Source organism: Nicotiana tomentosiformis, chromosome 10, assembly GCF_000390325.3.
Source record: "Nicotiana tomentosiformis chromosome 10, ASM39032v3, whole genome shotgun sequence".
NCBI classification, from domain to species: domain Eukaryota; kingdom Viridiplantae; phylum Streptophyta; class Magnoliopsida; order Solanales; family Solanaceae; genus Nicotiana; species Nicotiana tomentosiformis.
In genome coordinates this window covers 37442770-37460815 of record NC_090821.1, presented here as the reverse complement: position 1 = coordinate 37460815, position 18046 = coordinate 37442770, and the positions used below count along the sequence as shown (strand labels likewise).

The following is an 18046-nucleotide window of genomic DNA, read 5'->3' as shown; positions in this document are numbered from 1 at the left end:
ATTTTCAAGACAATTTTCATATTACTAGGTTGGGTGACCTTTAGTACCGATGTTCCACAATTCATAATACCTCTGCATTCTTACACAGAGTCCGATCTCGGCCCGACCGGCTTGGCTGCCTCGTCTGAGACATTTCCACAATTTCATTATAACTTTCCAGTACAGTACCACCATGTGTGCGGCATGACATCCGATCACTGCCCTATCAGCTATGCCATCTCATTTGAGACATCAACCTTTTTCACAATTTCATCCACAATACCACTGTGTTCTTACACGGAGTCTGATCTCGGCCAGACCGGCTAGGCCATCTCATTTGAGACATTACCTTTTTTCAGTCAATCATCTCACATCGCACTTCTTTCATATACTTTCGATTCATTGGCACTAGTAATTATGATTATAAAGTCTTTCTTGGCACTTGGTCGTATTTCATAGTTCCAGACCCCTTTTCCACATTCAATATCATTATCATTATCAAAAACAATAAGGCTTCGCATTCAGGACACTAAATTCACATATGAGCAATTTGGAAATCTTAGGCACATAGAGGCTTTTCATACAATTTGGCATAACGGCCTTTATTTCAATCTTGACTGTAAGTCTTAACAGTTCAAACACATATTCCATATTTTTGAACATATCCTTAAATAACAAGACATTACATCCTTCAACACAAACACATTAAAAATCGCCAATTCTATAATGATCAAGAGCTTACTCCAATTACATGAACACCGTGGGGTTCGATTCTACGGAGAAGGGGGTTTAGCCAACATATCTCAATTGAGCCTTTTAAAAGTCTAAGATGTTCCGGACTATTAGCAACTTCAATCTATTTTAGCAATATAACAAAAGTGAACCAAAATTAGGAAGATGAAACCGGTTTTAGCTTATTTGAGCATACTATCAAATACTAGGTGTGCATCAATGATTCAAGGCTCTTTTGTGGAAGATTCCATCATTTCCCAACCCACTCTCTACCATTATTAGCTCACAATCTTCCCACATACTACAAGGATATATGCATGCAAGGTAAGCACTCCTATCCCCATGAATTACCTTACTAATGGCCCATTCTAGTTACATTTTGAAATTAAGAGTTTGGGTGATAGAATCTTACCTCTTAGGAAGAAGACCTAGGTGTCTCTCTTGATCATCTTCAAGATTTAAATGAGAATTGAAGAACAATTTGAAGAAGATCACTTCTCCCTCTAGGACCCTCTCTCTCACTCTAAAAATATCAAAAAATATGCTCTAAATAGTCCATGGGGTGTGTTTTAACGGAATAGGGTCTGGTTTAAAAACCTCAAAAATAAAGCTCCGGAACAAGGTCTGCGATCGCATAGGTGATCCCATAATCGTTATGCGGACCGCATATCGGTCACATAATCGGTGACCAAAACAGCCAAGAAACTGTCCGTGTCTGCGGTCACTATGCGGCCCGCAAACCTGTTCTGCAGTCGCATAATGAACCGTAGAACAGTTATGCAGTCGCATAGTAGACCGCAAAATTTCATCCAAACTGGCCCAATTAACTGCCTCACTCTGCAGCCATTATGCGGTCCGCAGAGTGATTCTGCGGTCACATAATGGACAGGAGACATGCATAACACTGCCAAACACTTGTCTTCACTTTTCGGTGCATTGTTCAACCCCAAAAAGTCCGAGCCACGACGAGAATTTCTATAATACACAATACGTAAAACCAATTCAGAACCACGAAACATTATTAACATTATTTTTTTCTTTTGTAAAATTTTACGGGGCCTTTCAATAACCTTCCAAAATTCCACAGTACCCTACCCATAACATATACAATCAGCCGCCTGACCCTTAATACACCTTCATAGTCTGAAATCAAAGGAATAGTCAGCCTCTACGAAGATCCAATATCTAAATCTTAAGAATACAAAAATCTCCATCCTGATCTCTAACTGACCACTTAGTGACTGCCACGTTACGCATATATAATTATCTCATGAAAAATACTCCCATAAATTCCCCTCACCAAGTAGAAAAACTTGAACATCAGCGGTTACCAATCACACGATTATTTGTAGTACTAGTCAAGCATCCGCAACGCAATACACAGTGCGTCTTCTACACATGCATCCTCCTCAAGCGATAAAGATAGTGCTTGTCAGGACCCAAACTCCCATCAGAGCCATGATGGAACCTAACACCGATTTTTAGGTAAGCCAACAACAAGATACGCGAAAATAAAAATCCAACAATAGTATTAAATAGTCTCATAAGCGAAATATCATAAATAAATAAATAAGTTGAATAGTGATACAACTAAAAACCATCGCAAAATCTAGTATCATCGATACCTGAGCTATATAGAATAAGTAGGAAGGCATGCGAACGTAACGTTAGTATTACCTTGAAATGTCCAACATGTACTGATACAACTCTCTAGCAATAAACTGTATCAGCAGGACTTGGATCTGTACATAAAGCATAGAGTGTAGTATGAATACAACCGACCCCATGTACTCAGTAAGTAACAAGACGAACCTCGTTTTGAAGATAGTGACAAGATTGGCAAAGTCTGCTACTCACTTTGAACAGCCAACATCAATAATAACAACATAATAATAGCGAAAGAAAAAGTAGCTCAATAATAACAGGTTCTACTCAATCAGATTAAGAGGAAATAAGCATGTTTTCCAAATAAATAAATTAAGGCATCAACTTGAAAGAACATCAAATATCAAATAAGCAAAATCTCAGCTCATAATTAGTGCCTGACACAAATACCCCTCAATCATACTCTTAGCACGCTCGCGGTGCTTGGCTCATAGCCCATGAATCATCACACACACACATATACATTCAACATTGTACGGGTTTCTAGCATAAAGCCCCTTACTAAGCACATATATAGTTCTTGCACTCACAGGATTATACCTGACTCTGGACGGGCGGATTCTAGCCCAAGCGCTAATCGGATCAAGAGTCAACGATCAATATCACTCAGCCCACTAAGGGTCCTAACGCAAGAGTCCCTTACAACCAATATAAATATGGCTATATGGACAAGTATCATGCATTAATCTGCTTATTCTCAATGTTCCAACATCTCTCAGTACCATCAACACAATATCGCACAGAATTTATCAACGTGCCACAAGTCAGCTCAAACCAGTGCCACAAATACAAGGACCCAATGTGAGATAACATATAAGGAATGCATAAGAGACAGAGATACATCACACAAATATATTATCTTGATTGAAAAAATAGGACTACAGCTAAAACAAATAGCTCAACATAGCAAAAATGGCTCAATCATGTCTCAAATAGAAAAGTAATGGCCTAGACATGATTTCTAGTATTAATAATAGCTCAGTAGTCAACAAGTGCAGAAAACAAAATATCAATAAAGCATGATATCCAAACAAGGCATATCAGAGCCTAGAATCTTCCAGATCATGAATTAACATGGTGCGTGCATATGTGCTCGTCACCTTGTATATGCATCGCCCCAAACGTATAGTAAACATCATGGTCTACGAGGAAAATACCCACAAGCCATGCCTAGGCAAAATTCTTACCTTAAATGCACGAGAATTAATACTCCAAAAAGCCTTTACCTCTCAAATCAGCCTCCGAGTGGGTCAAATCTAGCCAAAAAAACCTCAATAATGTCAACCAAGGCTATAGGAATCAATTAAACAATAAAGCTCCAATATTTATCCAATTATACAAAGTCACCCAAAAGGTCAACCTAGGCATGGTTCTCAAAACCGACAAAAGTGACAAATCTAGATTACCCATTCAAATACGAGTCCATATATACAAATTTCATCAAAATCCGACTCTGATTCGGGATTCAAATCTCAATTATTCACTCTCCAAAATCGAACACAAAAACCCCTAAATCACACTTTCCAATCCGATAATCGATGTGTAATAATCCAAGGGAAAACAAGACATAACATTAAAATCAAGTAGAAATCATTTATCCTCCTGCCTTATGTGAAAATTCTCTTCAAAAATAGCCTCTCTCCAAGTCTAGGGTTCAAAATAAGAGAGAATGGGCTAAAATCCCGAAATGGAAACTTAATATAATCTGCCCAGCGATACCTTTTACGAATGCGGCCCAAACCTCGCGTTCGCGAAGCATAACCTAACATTGCATTAAAATACCCTACGCGAACATGGTAGAGATCTTTTGAACGAGATGTACAAGCATACCAAGCCTACGCGAACACGACCTTGACCCCGCAAAAGTGAAGGCTAACACTAGCCGGCTCCCAGCAACCTCTCCTGTACCCAAATGTGAGCCCTTCTCCTGCGAACGCGAATACCAACGGCCCTAACCCTTTACTAATGGGACCCCCTATCCGCAAACGCGAAGAACAAAATCGCAGCTGCCAAAATAAGCCTCCGCAAACGCGAAGCACACCATACACCAGCAGAAAATATGCAACCTCAACCAAGCTCTGGGTTGTCCAAAACTCACCCGAGCTACTCGGTATCCTGTCCAATCATACCAACAAGTTCGTAAAAACTACCCGGACCTATCCAATGCCTCCAAACACATGCAAGATTATGATATCTTTGAATCAACGATCAACCAACAAATCAAACTTTTCTTAAGTTCATAAGCTTCTAAACATCCAACCAAGGTCTGGTTCATGCCTAACCAACTCGGATCATAACCAACATTGCACCCAAGTTCCAAATGAAATAATGAACCTATTAGAAGTCCTGAAATAATAATCTAAATCCGATAACATCAATGTCAACTCCCGCTCAAACCTATGAATCTTCCTAACCTTTAAATTTTCATCTTTCGACAATTAGAGCCAAAATATTTTAGGAACCGCCAAATCTAAATCGGACATATGCCTAAGTCCAAAATTACCATACGAACCTATTGAAACCATCAATACACCAATCTCAAGTCATCTACTCGAAAGTCAAACCTTGGTCAACTCTTACAACTTAAGCATCCAACCATGGAACTAAGTGTCCCAATTCACTCCAAAACCTTATCGAAGCCAGACAATCCATTCCGTCAAGCCACAAAATAACAAACAATTAGATTAGAAGTATCAAATAGGGGAACATGGCTTAAATACACTGAACAACCGGCCGGGTCGTTACATTCTCCCTTTCTTAAACAAACATTCATCCTCGAACAGGTTTAGACTCATAGTTGAAATGCCAAAAAGGTGAAAATATCTACTCTGCATATCATGCTCGGTCCCTAAAGTAGCCTCATCGACCGATTGACATCCACATTGAACCTTCACTGGCATAATATCCTTCGACCTCAATTTCTGAACGTGCCAAAATGGCCACCGGTTGTTCCCTTATAAGCCTGATTCTCATCCAACAACACTGAATTGAAGTCCAACACATGTGATCGATCCTCATAGTACTTCTGAAATATGAAAACGTGAAACATCGGATGAACTCCCGATAAGCTGGGTGGAAAAGCAAGTCTGTAGGCCACCTCACCCACTCTCTCCAACACCTCGAATAGACCAATATACCAAAGGCTCAACTTGCCTTCTTCCCATAAATCATCACACCCTTCATAGGGGAAACTTAAAGAAGAACCTTCTCACCTTCCATGAAAGCCACATCATGAACCTTCCTATCATCATAACTCTTTTTCATGGACTACGCTGTACAATGTTGCTCCGAAATCCATTTCACCTTCTCCAAAGCATCACAAACCAAATCTATGCTCAATAATCTAGCCTTACCAGGCTTAAACCCACTAACTAGAGAACGATATTGCCTCCAATATAATGCCTTATAAGGAGCCATTTGGATGCTCGACCGATAGATGATGTTATATGCAAAGTCTACTAATGGTAGACACTAATCCCATTGATCTCCAAAATCGATAACATCGACTCTTAACATATCCTCCAAAATCTAAATGTTCCACTCGGACTGCTTGTCCGTCTGAGGGTGAAATGCAGTACTGAACTCAACCTACATGTCCAACTCATGCTGAACAGCTCTCCAGAAGTGCAAAGTAAAGTGAGTGCCTTGATTCGAGATTATATACACAAGCCTTAATGTGCTCAAACAAGGATGAGTATGAAACAAAACAAGCAAGGACTCTTCTCATCTTTGAAATATCCAATCTCACAAATGTGTTTAGCCAAAGTCTTCTCCACCACCATGATAAATGCTAAACTCCCCGTACTCTCCGCCTTTCTACTCAAGGCGTCAGCAACCACATTAGCTTTCCTCGGTTGATATAAAATAGTGATATCATAATCCTTCAATAGCTCCAACCACCTCTGCTTCCTCAAATTCGAATACTTCTGTTTAAAAAGGTACTGACGACTCTGATGATCCGTATAGACCTCACAAGACTTTCCATACAAGTAGTGCCTCCAAATCTTTAGCGCCTGCACAATAGCTGCTAAATCCAAATTATGCACTGGATAGTTCTTCTCATAGGGCTTCAATTGGTGCGGTGCGTAGGAAATCACCCTACCATCCTACATATACACACAACCAAGGCTAACAAGCAAAGTATCATAATAGACAGTATACAACCCTGATCCTGAAGGCAACACACAAATTTAGAGTTGTAGTTAAAGCATTCTTGAGCTTCTGAAAGCTCTCCTTACACTCATGAGACCATCTGAACTGAGCGCCCTTTTCAGTCTACTTGGTCAATGGGGCTTCAATAGACGAGAAACTATCTACAAAGTGATGATAGTACCCAACCAAACCTAGGAAACTCCGGATCTGAGTAGCGGTAGAAGGTCTAGGCCAACTCTGGAATGCCTCAATATTGTTCGGATCCATCTTGATCCCATCCTTAGACACCACGTTGCCTAAGAATGCCAGTGAGTCCAACCAAAAATTACACTTGGAAAACTTAGCATATAACTTCTTCTCCCTCATAGTCTAAAGCACAATCCTCAAATGCTACTCGTGCTTCTCCCTACTACTGGAATACACCAATATATCATCAATGAATCCAATGACAAAAGAATCTAAATAAGTCTGGAATACACTGTTCATAAAATGCATGGAAGTTGTTGAGGCATTAGTCAACCCAAATAACATCACCAAAAACTTATAATGCCTATAGCGAGTCTTGAAAGCCGTTTTAGGGATGTCCGAGGCCCTAATCTTCAACTGGTGATACCCCAATATCAAGTTAATCTTGAGAACACTCTAGCACCCTTTAGCTGATTAAATAAATCATCAATGCGTGGCCGTGGATACTTGTTCTTGATGGTGACCTTGTTCAACTTCCTGTAGTTAATACACATTCTCATAGAATCATCCGTCTTGTTAAGAAACAACATCGGGCACACCCCAACACCCCTTCTCAACCATTGTTTGAGACATAAAAAATGAGATCAGTCTAATAGGAGCACGACCATGAGAACCCTTCCACTCCGACCTCGGCAACCCTGACATAGCCAAAGTTATGGTCTTACCATGACAATCAAGAACAACATAGTATGTAGATAACCAATCCATACTCAAGATCACATTAAAGTCCACCATATCCAATATTAGAAAGTCTCCTATCGTCTCAAAACCATATATAGCAACGATGCATGACCGATAGACTCGATCCAACATAATAAAATCCCCAACCGATGTAGATACATGAACATGTGTAGAAAGTGAATCACGTTGCATATCCAGACAAGAAGCAAAGTATGATGACACATATGAAGAAAAAGAACCAGGATCAAACAATACCGAAGCATCCCTAGGGCACACATAAGCAATACCGGTAATAATAGCATCAGAAGCAATAACCTTAGTCCTCCCTGGAAACGCATAACATCTAGTCTATCCTCCACTAGACTAAACTCCCCCTCTAGGATGACCACGTCTTGAATGTCCAACATTCTAAGATGGCTGAGCCAGTGGTGTAGCAATCAGTGCAGGAATCATAATCTAACCTCCTTGTTGCACTGAACCTCTATGAAAATAGGGAAATATTTCCTGACATAGCCCAAATCCCAAAACGTGAAGCAACCTTAGATCAAGACTAATTGAGGGGCTTGACTTGGATCCTATGATCAAGAATACCCACCAGAAGAATTGGGTACCGATGAAATCTAAATAGATGGAGCCCATGATAACTCTACGCTGGGAGTGCACTGAATCAAGACTGCACAAAAGCTCCCTGACTGGATCGTGGTGCATGATAAGCTGGCCTGCTAGAATGGCTTCTCCCAAATCGACATCGGCCTCCAGTTGAGGCTCTATTAAAGCTACCAGAATGTCGGGACCTCTGGTCCCTACCCTACATCATCTCTTTAGTCTCACTGTGGATGCATTCAATATGACGCACTATCTCCACAGCCTAGTGAAATGATGTATCGATTTCTGCCTCCCTAGCAATAGCAAGGCGAATACTATGGTGAAGACTATCAATGAAGCTCCTGACTCTATCCTCCTCAGAGGGAATAAAAATAGTAGCTTGACGGGACAACTCCGTAAGCCTCATCTCATACTCAGTAACTAATATCTAACCTTGCCGAAGATGCTTGAACTGCCTCCTCAGCTCCTCTCTCCTTGTGTTGGGCACAAACTTCTCCAAAAAGGCATTGGAGAACTGAGCCCAAGTAAGTGGAGGGGAACCATCTGCTCTACCGTGCTCATATGACTGCCATCACCTCTTGGCTGGCCCTCTAAGATGAAACACAGTGAAATATACTCCATTGGACTCCACGAGTTGGAGATTCTGAAGAATCTCATAGCAACCATCAAGGAAATCCTAGGGACATGCTGTAGGAGAACAGTCAAAATGCAGAGGATCCATCCTTCAGAAAATCTTCAATCTTTTCTGCTAATCCACGGACAAAGCAGGCTCAATAACTGTTCCAGAAGCAAATACAGGCTACAGTGCAGAAACTACAGCTACTCCTGGATTCTAAAAACCCATATCAATCTGTTCGGGGGTACGAGTAGCAAGAGTCTGCACTTCACCCCTGCTTGAGAAGTAGTATGTGCAGTAGGAAACACTCCATCATAAGCCAAACTCTCGAATAAACCAACCATGCAAACCAAGGCATCCTGAACGGATGGCATAGCAAATAAACCCTAGGGAACCTGAGCTGGTCCCTTCAGCTCAACATAATCATGAATCTAATCCTCAACGGGAGCAACCGATAGATCCATTACAGCTGCTCGAGCAGGGGACCTAGCTGCGGTGCATGCTCCAGCCCTACCTCTGCCTCAGCGCCATCCTCTCATAGCCTTAGCCCAGGGTACCAGTGCCTGCTTAGTTGCACCACACGTGTCCTCACCATATGTGAGAAAATAGAAGGTAAATATTCAGAATACAGGCATAAACAAATCCACACTATAGACAATGAAATAAAGAGATGTTTCCTACTAGACTTATAGGTTCTCGAAGATAAGTACAGACATCTCCCTGCCGATCCGCAAGACTCTACAAGACTTGCTCATGACTCCTGAGACCTAAGTATCCTAGGGCACTGATACCAACTTGTCACGACCCAAACACCAACCGGAGCCGTGATGGCACCCAACAATATCACATTAAGAGGAAATAAGCATTCTTTCCGAATAAATCAATTAAGGAAACATCATGAGAGAACATCAAATATCAAATAAACATAATCTCAGCCCATACTTAGTCCCTAGAACAAATACCCCTGAATCATACTCTTAGCACGCTCGTGGTGCCTAGCTCACAGCCCCTTAATCATCACACACACACACATACACATATACTCAGAATTGTACGGGTGCCTGTCATAAAGCCCCTCACTAAGCATATATCAAGTGCTTGCACTCACAACATTATACCTGACTCTGGAGGAGCGGATCCTAACCCAAGAGCTGATCGGATCAAGAGTCAATGATCAATATCACTCAGCCCACTCAGGGGCCTGATGCAAGCGTCCCTTACAACCAATATCAATATGGCTCTAAGGCCTAGAATCAGTCATCAATCTGCTCAGTCTCAATGTGTCAACATCTTCTAGTACCATAATCACAATACCACACAGAATATTCTAACGTGCCATAATTCAGCTCAAACCAGTACCACAGACACAAGGACATAATCAACTTGTGAGATAACGCATAAGGTATGCACACATATAGAGATACAACACACGAAATATAATATTGTGACTGTAAAATAAGACTACGACTAAAGAAAATAGATCAACATAGCAAAACTAGCTCTATCATGTCTCAAATAGAAATGTAATGGCCTAAACAATATTTCTAGCATGAATAATAGCTCGCGCAGTCAACAAGTATAGAAAATATGATATCAATAAAGCATGATAGCCAAACAAGCATATAAGAAACTAGAATCTACCCAGATCAAGAATAAACACGGTGCACGCATATGTGTAATCCCCAACATATAGCTAACATCGTAGTTTATGAGGAAAATATCGTCAAGTTAAGCCTATGTAACATACTTCTTGCCTCTCAAATCAACCTCTGAATTCATCAAATCTAACAAAGGATTAACCCAATAAAGTCAAACGATGATATAGGAATCAATTCCAAATAATAAAGCTCCAATCTATATCTAATTATGCAAAGTCCACCAATAAGTGAACCCGGGCTCGCTTCCCTGAACCTAACAAAAGTCACAAATCTCAATTACCCATTTGAATACGAGTCCATATATACAAGTTTCATCCAAATCCGACTGCGATTTAGGGTTCAAAAATCAATTATTCGCTCCCCAAAATCCAACTAAAAAATACATAAATCCCACTTTCAAATCCCATAATCCATGTGTAATAATTCATGGGGAAACAAGATATAAAGTCAAAATCAAGTAGAAATCACTTACCCTTTTGCCTTATATGAAAATCCTCTTCGAAAATTGCCCTTCTCTAAGTGTAGGGTTCAAAATAAGAGAGAATGGGCTAAAATTCTGATATGGAAACTTAATATAGTCTACCTAGCGATACCCTTCGCTAACGCGGCCCAAGCCTCGCGTTGTGAAGCATAACCTGACATTGCCTCAAAAATACCCTATGGGAAGCTGGTAAAGATCTCGCCAACGCGATGCACATGCTTCCCAAGCCAACGCGAATGCGATCCTAACCCCGCAAATGGGAAGCCTAACACTAGTCGGCTCCCAGTCAGGCTCTTCTCGATGCGAACGCGAGCCCTTCTCCCGTGGATGCAAAAACCAATGTCCCTAACCCTTCGCGAACGCGACCCCCTATCTGCGAATGCAAAGAAAAAAATCACAACTTCCAAAATAAGCCTCAGCGATCGTGAGAGTTTCTTTGTGATTGCAAAGCACACCAAACACAAGTAGAAAATCTACAACCTCATCCAAGCTCCGGGTGGTCCGAAACTCACCCGAGCCACCCAGGACCCCGTCCAATCATACTAAAGAGTCCACAAATACTACATGGACCTATCCAAAGTCTCCAAATACATGCAAGGTCATCACATCTTTGAATCGACGATCAAACCACAAATTGAACTTCTCTCAAGTTCATAAGCTTCTAAATTTCCAATCAAGCATCTGATTCATGCCTAAGGAACTCGGATTAGAACCAAACTTTGCACACAAGTCACAAATGACATAACGTGATATCATAGTCCATCAATAACTCTAACCACCACCGCTACCATAAGTTCAGATCCTTTTGCTTGAATATATGCTGAATACTCCGATGATCTATATACCTCACAAGACATGCCATATAAATAATGCCTCCAGATCTTGAGTGTGTTTACAAAAGCTGCTAACTCCAAATCATGCACTAGGTAGTTCATCTCATGGGGCTTCAACTGGCACAACACATAGGCAATCACCTTACCGTTCTGCATCAACATATATACAATTCCACCCCGTGAAGCATCATAATAAATCGTAGATGACCATGATCCCGAAGGCAAAACCAACACTAGAGTTATAGTCAATGTTGTCTTGAGCTTCTGAAATCTCTCCTCACACTCATCCGACCACATGAACGGAGCACCCTTCAGAGTCAACTTAGTCAATAGGGCTTCAACAGATGAAAATCCATCTATGAAGCGGCGGTAATTACTAGCCAAACCCAAGAAGCTCCTGATCTCTATAGCGGAGTAAGGTCTGGGTCAACTCTGAACTACATCAATCTTCTTTAGGTCCACCTTAATCCCATCACTAGATACCATATTTGTTACAACCCAAATTTGCGTACCTTAGATCATTCCATAAGTTAGTCGACGTAAATCCAAGAAGAGATTATCTTTGAGATGATAAGAAGTTAATCCTATTGGTCTTAAACGATACAAGGGTGTATAAGAGTGGTTAACAAGTATTAGAAGTGAAACGAATCAAGGATGTTGTAACCCGCATTTTCGGGTAAAACTAGAGGTGATTAATTGTCCCAAGAGGTTATGTTTTAATGTATTTGAATAATATAATATCCATATCATAAGTCTTGAAGTCAAGAGAGTTATGAAACAAAAGTCGATAAAAGTTGTCGCAACTTATGTTTATAATTTTACATAAAATTTAGGTCAAATGTTACTACAGTTTTCTCCCAATGTACATGGAATTATGGGGTGATCTTCCTATCAAATTGAAGATCTATGAGTCTACTTTCCAACGCATTAAACCGTTTGTCGATACGATCTCGGAATAGAGAGATATTCGCGTTTTTGTGAGAGTGCGCCAAGCAGCTCTCTATGGGGCCCACATAGGCGGTTGAGATATATTGATATATATCAGACCCTTTAACCCCGTTTTAACTCATTAATTTTCATTCTCTTCAGACCCTAGACACCTAAAAACACTCTCTCAAGGTTCTCTCATGATCCAAGACCCAAACAAAGGGCAAACAACACAAATCAAGTGTCGGGAATCCCGTGGCGCTAGTAAGTTTCTTGTTCTTCTTGTTGTTGCTGATTTTTGTGTTGTTCCAGCTCGTGTTGGAGGTTGTTTTAAGTGTTTTATGTTCTGTAAATACTCCTTAAAGTTCTTAATATCAACCCTAGGTGATTTCAAGTCTTCTAAAGTAATTCTAGTTCCGAAAAGCCCAAATTGATTGCTAGTTTCGCTTCCTTGTTCTTGTGGCAGAATTTGAGGGATATTTCGTGGAACATTAAGGTCAAATTGGAGTTGTTCTTTCTGTTTAAAGGTAAGGAACCCCTTACTCTATAGATATTTAAGATTATCCAAGTTGCAGCTAAGTCATTGAAGCTAGAACTTGTGAAATATATATCGAAAGGCTTGGTAGTAATGTTGTTGGTTGGTGGACTGTTTTGGAGGCTCAATATGATTATTAATGATGTTGTTTGGGCTGTTTGGTGATTGTATTGACTTGTGTGAAGTCATATAAATAGGGGAGGTGCTGTCCATTTCATCGTAAAATAGGTTGTGGTCGATACATAATAGTTACGACGCTTAAACGAAAATGATAGTGTCATTTGTCTTATTGTAGACTAAGGAGTCGTGACATTTGCATAGCTTGAGGTTGGGCAGTATATACAAGGTATGTGAGGCTATCCCCTTCATTATTTTGCACGACTCCAATTGTACATAATGTAATGAACGAGCTCCCAAAGATACTCTACTCTTAGAAGCTAGCAGTACTTACATTGCTGCCCTTCTTATGAAACGATTAATATTGATGTTACTTCTCTTATTCTTATATTATCAATGTTGTTGGTAGCTCCTTATTCTTATAAGATTCTTGATGAAGGGTTAATCCTAATAACATGTACGAAGGATACCGACCTTACGTCACTCCAAAAGGTTCAAAATGTGATTCCAATGAGTCCAGCATGCATCATATATATGTATCTATTTTACTCTACCGAGCCACGCTATAGTTGGCCGGGTATGGCACCTATTGTGCAACCACTGATCAGTTGGGTTTTACCGAGCTCCACGTGGCCGGGTACGATTCTACCGAGCCCTATGATGGCCGGGTACGTTTTACCGAGCCTATTACGGCCGGGTATGATATGATGATGATGATGCCCACAAAGGCATATGTTTTAAAAGTTTATGTATATATATATGTATGTATCATGTATTTCATGTTAGTAGCCCTCAGAGGTACCCAGATGTCACAGGTTGTATATTCCCTATCACTGTTTACATTATTGTTCTTACTTATGCTATTCTGCCTTACATACTCAGTACTTTATTCGTACTGACGTCCTTTTATTTGTGGACCCTGCATGTCGTGCTGCAGGTCCTGATAGACGGGTAGACGCAGCTCCCCCATCACAGTAGGTTATCCGGTTCAGCGTTATTGGCAAGATCCTTTCTCCGGACTTGCCGTGGTCTTGGTATGCATTTTTGTTATTGACATTATGGGTATGTCGGGGCCCTGTTCCGGCAATGTTGTAGCACTGATGTAACTTTAGAGGCTCATAGACAGGTGTCGACTTATGTATGGTTTAGAATGCCTTGTCGGCTGATTTTTTTGTTGTATAGTCTTTCATGGCATCATGTTAGCTCGTACCTTATATATAGTTCTTGACAGTCTTGTCGTCCCATGTTATGTATGTTCATGACATTATCTTTCATTGTTGGATGTTCATGATCCATGTCTACTATTTATATTGATCTTGTCGGCCCTTAAAGATAATAAGGAAGGTTAGATAAAATGTACGTTGGTGCTCGGCAAGTATGGCCCGGGTGCTAGTCATGACCCTCCAGTTGGGTCGTGACAAACTTGGTATCAGAGCAAGTCTGTCCTAGGATTGTCTATGAGCCGTGTCTAGTAGAGTTTTGATTATGGATGTGTAGCGCGCCACATTTATAATCAGGAGGCTACGTGACATCTAGGGTTGTTACCTTCTTCCTAAATCTAGATCGTTCGTAGAGTTGAGTCGTAAATGTTCATATCTAATATTCACATTGATTTCTTTCAGCGATGCCTTCGACTAGGAAGCAAGCGATTAGTAAACGGCTTGATATAGCTGTGGGCGAGGGTAACATTCAGGTGCCTCCAGCCAGAGCAGGCCAAAGTGAGGCTCAGAGTGAGATGCCATCTCATACCTCTCCGTCTCCTCCAGAGGATATTAGGAGGCACCCAGTACATCCAGTTCCACCGTCTGGCACTACAGACCACGATATGCGCAGTGCAGTGCAGTTGTTGACTAGCTTGGTAGCTGCTCAGGCTCAAAGGCAGAATACCGGTGCTGCTGATAAACCAGTTAGTGCGAGAGTTCGTGATTTTATTAGCCTAGACCCTCCAGTGTTTACCGGATCAGACCCCAAGGAGGACCCACAAACATTTATTGATCAGGTTCATCGTACATTGCGGGTTATGCATGCTAGTGATACGGAGGCAGTAGAGTTGGCTTCTTATCGGTTACGGGATTTAGCCATTTTCTGGTATGATAGTTGGGAGAGATCTAGGGGTCCGAACGCTCCTCCAGCCGTGTGGAAGGAATTTTCTGAGGCCTTTCTTCGTCACTACTTGCCAGTTGAGATACGACGAGCTAGAGCTGATAAGTTCTTGAACCTTCGACAGGGTAATATGAGTGTACGAGAGTATAGTATACAGTTTGACTCTTTAGCAAGGTATGCTCCCCATATGGTGTCAGAGATGAGTGATAGGGTGCATCTGTTCGTGAACGGGTTGGGACCACATCTGATAAATGAGTGCACAACAGCCTCCTTGGTAGAGGGCATGGATATTTCCCGTATTCAGGCTTATGCCCAGACCCTAGAGGATCGTAAGCGCCAGCAAAGGGCAGATAGGGAGCAGGATAGGGGCCAGCATAAGAGGGCGAGATTGGCAGGGTATTCTAATGAGTTCAGAGGCAGTATCAGGCCCCAATATTTGAGGAGTTCGACGCCACCTATAGCTAGTGCTCCTCCACAGTTTCAGAGGCCTCGGTATGATCGATTTACCTATTCTGGTTCAGGTCAGAGTTCGAGGGCATCAGGCTCACAATTTCATAGAGATACTAGTCAAACGAGACCCCCAACACCTCGTTGTGATCAGTGCGGCAAGGCCCACTTTGGACTGTGCCGTCGAGGTTCCGATGCGTGCTATTCTTGCGGACAGCATGGCCATATGATGCGGGATTGTCCTAACAGAGGAGGTGGTGGTATGGCTCAGCCGACTGGATCTGTGTCTGGTTCTTCCTTATCAGTTCGACCTCCAACACAAGGTTTTCAACAGTCGACAGGTCGTGGTAGAGGTAGAGGTACAATGCCGAGTTCGAGTGGTGCTCAAAATCGAACCTATGCTCTAGTAGGTCGACAAGATCTCGAGTCATCTCCGGATGTCATTACAGGTATATTGTCTGTGTTTTCTTATGATGTATATGCACTAATTGATCCGGGGTCTACCTTATCATATGTTACACCCTTTGTGGCTAATAAGTTTGGCATTGAACCTAAATTGATAAGTAAACCACTTGCGATATCCACTCCGATAGGAGATTCTGTGATTGCTAGAAGGGTATATAAGGGTTGCACTGTGATGATTTGTAGTCATAAAACCTCGGCAAATTTATTTGAGTTAGAAATGGTTGATTTCGATGTGATAATGGGAATGGACTGGTTGGCCTCATGCTATGCAAATGTTGACTGTCGTACGAAGATGGTTAGGTTTCAGTTTCCTGATGAACCCGCCATTGAATGGAAGGGGAATATTGCAACGCCGAAAGGTAGGTTTATTTCCTATCTTAAGGCAAGGAAGATGATCTCAAAAGGTTACATTTATCATCTTGTTCGCGTGAGGGATGTGGAGGCAAAGCCTCCTACTCTACAATTAATCCCCATGGTCAATGAATTTCCAGATGTTTTCCCGGATGAACTCCCAGGCCTGCCTCCTGAAAGGGAGATTGAGTTTAGCATTGATGCATTGCCTGACACTCAACCGATCTCTATCCCTCCATACAGGATGGCCCCGGCAGAGTTGCGAGAGTTGAAGGTGCAGTTGAAGGACTTGCTGGATAAGGGTTTCATTAGGCCTAGCACTTCACCTTGGGGTGCGCCAGTCTTATTCGTGCGGAAGAAAGATGGGTCGTTAAGGATGTGTATCGATTATCGACAGTTGAATAAGTCTACAATAAAGAACAAGTATCCACTTCCAAGGATTGATGACCTATTTGACCAACTCCAGGGTGCCAAGTATTTCTCCAAGATTGACTTGCGTTCAGGGTATCATCAGGTGAGGGTTAAGGAGAAGGATATTCCAAAGACGGCCTTCCGGACAAGATATGGGCACTTTGAGTTCTTGGTGATGTCGTTCGGGCTAACAAATGCCCCAGCAGCTTTTATGGATCTCATGAATAGTGTATTCAGGCCCTATCTTGATGTGTTCGTGATCGTATTCATTGATGACATTCTGGTGTATTCTCGTTCGGAGGCGGAACATGCGGGCCACTTGCGGATAGTATTACAGACCCTTCAGGATCATAAGTTATATGCTAAGTTCTCTAAATGTGAATTCTGGCTGAACTCAGTAGCATTCCTTGGCCATGTGATATCTGATGAGGGTATTAGTGTCGACACTCAGAAGATCGATGCAGTGAAGAATTGGCCGAGACCTACAACACCATCAGAAGTCCGCAGCTTCCTGGGGCTAGCAGGATATTATAGGCGGTTTGTAGAAGGGTTTTCCTCTATATCAGCACCATTGACTAAGTTAACACAGAAAGCTACCAAGTTCCAGTGGTCTGATTCTTGTGAATATAGTTTTCAGGAGCTAAAGAATCGATTGACATCCGCGCCAGTGCTCACTCTCCCAGAAGGAACAGAAGGTTATGTGGTATATTGTGATGCCTCAGGTATAGGTTTGGGGTGCGTATTGATGCAACGTGGGAAGGTGATTGCTTATGCATCAAGACAATTGAAGAAGCATGAAAAGAATTACCCGACTCATGATTTGGAATTGGCTGCAGTAATATATGCTTTAAAGATATGGCGGCACTACTTATACGGCGTCCATGTTGACATCTACACAGATCATAAAAGTTTACAATACATCTTCAAGCAGAAGGAGTTGAATTTGAGGCAGTGTAGGTGGCTTGAATTACTGAAAGACTATGACGTCGAGATATTGTACCATCCCGGTAAAGCCAATGTTGTGGCAGACGCTCTCAGCCG

General features: G+C 41.6%; 1 long non-coding RNA gene across 1 annotated transcript; it reads left to right on the top strand.

Moving 5' to 3' along the window:
- The first annotated feature begins 12152 nt into the window (after positions 1 to 12152).
- LOC138900536 (uncharacterized) lies at positions 12153 to 14190 on the top strand. The gene is made up of 3 exons (XR_011411612.1): positions 12153 to 12840; positions 13043 to 13103; positions 13407 to 14190. It is a non-coding gene; the product is annotated as an uncharacterized lncRNA (long non-coding RNA).
- The last annotated feature ends 3856 nt before the right edge of the window (positions 14191 to 18046 follow it).